Genomic DNA, 6,452 nt, shown 5'->3' on the forward strand with positions numbered 1-6,452 from the left:
GCGGCCTTGGTTGGTTCAGTGTTTGTGGCTGTCCAGGATGGCGGGCCCCAGGACATCCTGCTTTTCCTTGCACAGCCCTGGGCCGATGGGGTGGTCTATGGGAGCCCCTAGAAGCGGGGATTTATCACTGCATGCGTATGTATGTGCTCGAACACGCTGTTTCCTGCCTCTTCAGGTTATACTTCCATGATCAGCATCATTTATTTTCTCTTTTCAGCTGATTTTGCCTGTGCTGACACCCCTCATGCATCCATTTGCCCTATGAACATAAACATTGCGTAGTTCAGAAAAAAGTGTGTTACAATGTCATCATAAATTTAAACTGAACATATAAACAAAAGATAGGATGTCATATTACCTTAAATTATGTTCTTCATATGTGGCAATTTTGAAAATACAGAATTTGTTTTCTGTTGCTAGGGCCTGGGTCTAATTTGTGCACAGGAGAGATTTTGTAACACTTACTAACCACATACTAAAGATGGAAGGAAAAAAAGAAACCAACAAGTTGCAAAAGACACAAAAAGGGTTGGTCCACCGTACACTGCTATGACCTACAAAGTGAGCCACAGTAATAGCAAAAAAATAAAAAGCCTGTTGTCCTGTTGTGACCAATGGAAGCTGTGGCTGGTTAGTGAAGACTTTGTCCACAGAAGTCAGTCAGACTTCATATGAGCACAGAGTTGCACAGTATTGCCTTAAGATTTTATTTTAAACTGATTTAACTGAAATGGTGCAAAACCTTGAAAAGGTATTCTTTCTTTGTTTTAAATGTAATTTATATCAGTTTAACTTGTAGTAAATGTACACTTTCAAACTGATTGAATCCACATGGGGAGTTATAAAAATAAATTTCTGATGCAGCAATTTCATTAACAGTGTTAAAATTCTTTTTACTCTCTAGAGGCCTTGGAAACACTGGTGTTCTGTAAAAACAAGCCTTACGTCAAAATCAGAAATCCCTGAACTCCCTTTAAAATGTTAAGTGATGCAAAAGCCTTTGAAACTACTCAAATACTACATCACCAGAAGGTTTTGTTTGACTGAGTGAACTGTGAAGACAGAACATTGTTACTTTTCACAAGTAAAACGAATGGTATAATTTGCAGTACTTTACTGCAAGTAAAGTGGGATTAGTGTGAAAGAACTAACATAAAAATGGCTTTCAGATGCCATACTGAACTTGCAAAATTGAATATGTCTTGAACTACTGTAATCTGTATTCTCTTGTGGCTTTATTCCTCCAATGTATTTACTGTCTCTTGAAATTAAGTGTATGTTATATGCTCCCAGCTTTCTGGAAGAAATATCTGTATTTTTTATTTCATTTATTAGATCATAATTAATCCTTGCAATGTGCTTTCAATCTCAGTTAAAGACCGTATAGAATAACTGCAAGCACTTACGTGCCTAAATGAAATATAAATTTTATAAATCTTATTTATGAGTGGATTTAGTTTGCAGTGAGAACATATAATACACTAAGGGCTACACTCGACTTTATCCAGGATAATAAAAACCTAAATCTGTTCCTTAAATAAAAAATCAGTAAGATGGAAAGGATGGACTTTTGTCTTTCTCCCTGTAGGCAGGTTAAGCAAGATGGTGTCAGAAAGGCTCCCTCTCTCTGCTCCTGCAGCAATCCAAGGTTATTTCTGCGAACTTCTGTCCCCAGAAAGCTCTCTACAGAGATCAAGTCTGCACTTTCTAATTTAATCTCCATTTATCCCTGCGACTATGCTTTGGTTTTCATTATAAAGTGCTCTTGGGACTTTCAGATTTCCTTTCAGGCTAAAGTAATCTGGAGAGTGAACTCCAAATACTAATGTTTATTAAGTCTATGAGGTCAAACCAGAGCTAATTCAAATAACCTTCTTTAAACTTTTAGTATAGAAACCTGGTCCCAGCACCAGCTGTTTGTGAATCACAGAATCACAGAATATTAGGAGTCGGAAGGGACCTTGAAAGATCATCCAGTCCAACCTCCCTGCCAGAGCAGGATCACCTAGACTAGGTTGCAGAGGAACGCGTCTGGGTGGGTTTTGAATGTCTCCAGAGAAGGAGACTCCACAACCTCTCTGGGCAGCCTGTTCCAGTGCTCTGTAACCCTTACAGTAAAAACGTTTTTCCTCCTATTCAGATTGAACCTCCTATGCTCCAGCTTGCACCCATTGCACCTTGTCCTGTCATTGGCTGTCACTGAGAAGAGCCTTGCTGCTTCCTCCTGACACTCGCCCTTTACAAATTTATAAACATTGATGAGGTCACCCCTCAGTCTCCTCCAAGCTAAAGAGACCCAACTCCCTCAGCCGCTCCTCATAAGGGAGCTCATCATAAGGGAATCCACACCTGCCAGATTACACTGACACAACATAGCATATCTGGCCCAAAAGCAGCATTGTCTTGCAGTCTCCTAGAGACTTTAGACTCACTATATGACTTCAGGATTCACTACCTGATTTTAAAGGGCATCCTGACCAAAGAGAGGAATCTCAATGCTGCTATCACCTCTCCCAGTTGCAGTTCAGGTCTGAAAACCACCTGGACTGTCACACTTAAATCCAGATATCCCCACATTCACTTCTTGTCTCGTTTTTCTTCCCTAATTGTATATCTTCTTTTCACTTCATGACATTAGCTTTCAGTCTGTTTCAGCTGACCTTTTAGCTGCACTGCAGTATGTCTGTGTCCAAAAAGGCTGCTAAAATCGATGTTTAAAACAGCACAGTATCGGAATGTTTGCCAAGTCTCACAGTGGCTGATAAAACTGTGCTCAGACTGTTTTGCTCTTAGTGGTCAGGTTGCCAGTAACAATCAGGACTAAAAACAAAAGCTGCATTTTCAATCTCTGCTGTTCTTTCCTTTCTGTTTTATCTGTGTTTGTCTTGTTTTCTGTTCATGGAAAGAAGGCCAGACTCCAGCAAGAAGATTCATTAACATCCACATATCCAGCGCCTTTCAGCTGGTCTTTTCTTCTATTCCCATACAGTCATTGCCATCTTCAATCCAGGTTTCTGAATTGACATTTTATGTTGGGTAGAAGCCTCGTCCAGCTGCCCATTTAGGCTCATTTATTCAGAGGGCAGCCTCCAGCTAGCATTAAAATCCTGGAAGTCTTAGCTGCGATGGAATATACTGCCTCTTGCGCAGAATGGAAGCGTGCCTGTGGCACTGTGCTGGAGTAGTAGATACACTCCCTCTTAGGGCTGTGTGCTCAAAGGACTTGAGGCATTTTGAAATTGAATCTATCCCAGGTTCCTTATCACACAACTCGTGCTCTATAAAAAAGAGAAATGAAGAAATGCCTCACAGTTACAAAGAAAGGGTGGATACAGTCGAAAACTCATAACTTTATCAACTATTTTAGCTGGTTTCACATTTTTAATGTGTCATAAGAACCTAGAGTATTTTTAATGACAGTTGTGGCTGTGGTACTTAAAATGAAGAATCAGTACTCAAACTCTCTGTTTTGTTTGACGTTGTGTGGTAATAGGTTTGCTGCAATATCTTTGACCCTCATTCCAAGTAGAGACTAATCCTAGCATGTTTAGTCAGTGAGAATTAAGCATTTAAGTGTCATTGAGGGTCTTAATTTGTGGCTAGTTGTCTAGAAGCCTTTTTTGAGAGAGCCACCACTCAATTACATATAATATCAATCAGCCTAACAAATTTGCTAAAGTTACAATGTATTACAAACTCATTTGACTGGAAATATGAAATGAATTAAGTTATTACTCTCAGGCAAAAATGTAATCTGACCAAATGTGGAATGATAAGATCAGCAATACTGTTTTTTCTCTAACAAGGTCATTGGCCAAAAAAAAGGTAGATACTCATGTCAGTATATTAGACATCTCTGCATCACTGGGTTTGTACATAAAATGTACCAAATGCTGAAAATCCACCAGATGGCACACTAAAGCCTTGATACTGTAAAGTGTCGTCATCCAAGAGAACAGTAACTGCGTGGCAGGCTGAAAAATTAATCTGCATTACAGTAGACAGACTGCTTTGTTTTGTCAGCGATTACCGGATCAGTCTTTAATAGCTAGGAAATAACTTGGAGAAACATTAAGGGACAGAAATGGGATAAGGTAGCAATTATATTAATTTTTTTCAGCAAATAATTTGTCTTGATTTGTAGTGACATTTATCATGCCTGGCATGGACATCTCCTAACAGCTGAGAACTGGCTAGATTTGTCTTTGGCCCTTGATTCTCCAACTAGGTTATTGCCTGCCAGGAAATGGCTGGTATGGCTGGCCATCAGTATTGCCTACACTACAAACCACTCTTCTGGAGGTAAAATATCTCATCTGTTAATGCATTACTGAAAGAACTGTATCCAGGTAGCTCCCTGGCCTTACATCAGTGGAAATGAGAGAACCTGTGGTGCCCCTTTCCAGCTTTGCTGGTGTTTGAAGGCATAGTTTTAGTGGTAGACATAATGACTTGTGAAGATCTGTCTGTTGATCTGATGCTCAGTCTCTCCTCCATGTTTCCATCCAGTGAGTGAAGTGTTTTCAGATTCTGGCTGAAAGTACTGCAAATAAAGTGAGAACGTGACTTTTCCTATGCGCACAAGAGGTGACGTTGCCGCAGAAACAAGGGGGGAAGCAGCCTATGCCAACGTAAAGAATAGTAAGGCTTTTCTACAGCATTGTAAATGCTTCTGACGAATTGTTCTGACAAAATGAGACAAGTTCACAGGTTGTAAATGGGGTAAATGAGGTGTCTCTTGACAATCTAGCACTGTTATTTTGCTGTTCATAGTCTAAGAAACTTCAAGCAAACTTTTGCTCGTTTTTTAAACATTGTCAGGAAAGATAGGAATTGAAGATCATGGGGGATTGCCTCCAGAGAAGCCAGCTACTCTTAATTTTAAGAGTAGAAAATGTCTTTTTGCATTATGCTTTATAAGTCCTGTACTTCTTCAAGATACTACAGAAGACAAAATAATCTGGTTCTACTCTTTCTCTATATTTTTAATGTTCATATCCTTTTAAATCATGTAAAGAATTTATATTTATAATGAAATAAAGAACATTCAGACATTTAGACCTAAATTCTTGCTCAGACAAAACTCTAGAAATTATATAGTTTTGGGTGAGACATGGGAATTTTTAATTTATGGTCCTGCTCCCAGTTTTGCATCTATTACTTTTTTTTTTTTAAATGGAAAACTGTTACTCCTTCTGGGCTGGAGACCAGGTCCCTACTCTGAGAAGTTTGCCATTTTAGAGAGATGCACAGTAACCACCCATTTGAATGAAAGACATTTGATTATATCTTCTGGGCTGCTTTCAAACTGAAGCAAGTCCAGAAATCTGATTTTTGCAAGTGAGTTTCAGGAGGGTTGGCACTTCAGAATTATTAAAAAGGAGAATAAGGAATTCAGTTATGTGGATATTTTTTTCTTTTCATCTACAGGCTTTAACAGGTAGATTGAGTATCACCTGTATTTTTGGTAACAAATTATTCTGTTTTCTTTTGTCTGTATTTTCTGATGCAGTTAAAAATACATGCTTTTCTACTGAAAGTATGGCTGAAATGAAGATTTTAACTTTTACCCCAAAAGTAATGGAAATAAGCCAATTCATTTTTGAGATTCAAAAAAGTCATTAGTTTTTGTCTTTTGACTATACGGTTTTGCTTTGGATCAAATATTGTTTGGATATTATAAAAAAAGTTCTCGTTCTATTTCCAACCTACAAGAATGAAAAAAATACCTCAAATCTGATGGGAATTCTGTTCTCATATTGTAAACCAAAAAGGCTGAGTAAGCATCATAACATTTGTCTGTTTCTTCTGAACAAAATCTCCAAAAATACTGGTATTCCTTTTCCAAGAATACCCTTTGCTAACTGAAAGATAAGCTTTTAATTATTTTGAATCAGTATATGTTATATATAGAGCTGCCTAAATTATAAAGTAATTCTTCTTTAATCTCTCCTTGAAGGTAAGCATAAAAAAAAAGACATCAGTATAAAACAATTCCAGATTTATTATTTTTCTGCAGCCCTTCTCAGGCAATGTACACTACTTCAGAAACTCTTTCATGCCATTGTTTTTCTCAGAAGAACTGAGCCTTTGACTATCGGTGGCGGCATTATCTACCCTCAGGCAAATAAAGGGTAGTAGTCATTATTCTGTGTGATACTGAAGAGCTCAATGTCACCATTTGCATTTGAGGTCAGCAGTCTTAGGTGCTCAAGCAAGTGCACCTGCAGTATTTTAGGTACTCTTCAATGTACTGTGCGTTTTGTAGCTCTTATCTTAAAAAGTGTTTGAGTATCACTCACCTCTAAGTAATTCAGTGCTAGGTATCGCTTCATGACTATGATATCTCTGAATGATAGGGCTTAAGAACAGACTAAACATGATCTTTAGGCAATTGCCAGGTTGTCCTACTTAAAACAGAAATTTTCCTGTTACCGCTTAACTTCCTGCTG

The 6,452-nt window shown here is 38.2% G+C and overlaps 1 protein-coding gene across 1 annotated transcript in view; it reads right to left on the minus strand.

Moving 5' to 3' along the window:
- Nucleotides 1-6,452, minus strand: part of TWISTNB (TWIST neighbor) — a 12,818-nt gene that overhangs the window by 3,843 nt on the left and 2,523 nt on the right. The window lies entirely within an intron of this gene.

Source organism: Mesitornis unicolor, unplaced genomic scaffold (assembly GCF_000695765.1).
Source record: "Mesitornis unicolor isolate BGI_N332 unplaced genomic scaffold, ASM69576v1 scaffold32134, whole genome shotgun sequence".
In the NCBI taxonomy this organism is placed as follows: Eukaryota; Metazoa; Chordata; class Aves; order Mesitornithiformes; family Mesitornithidae; genus Mesitornis; species Mesitornis unicolor.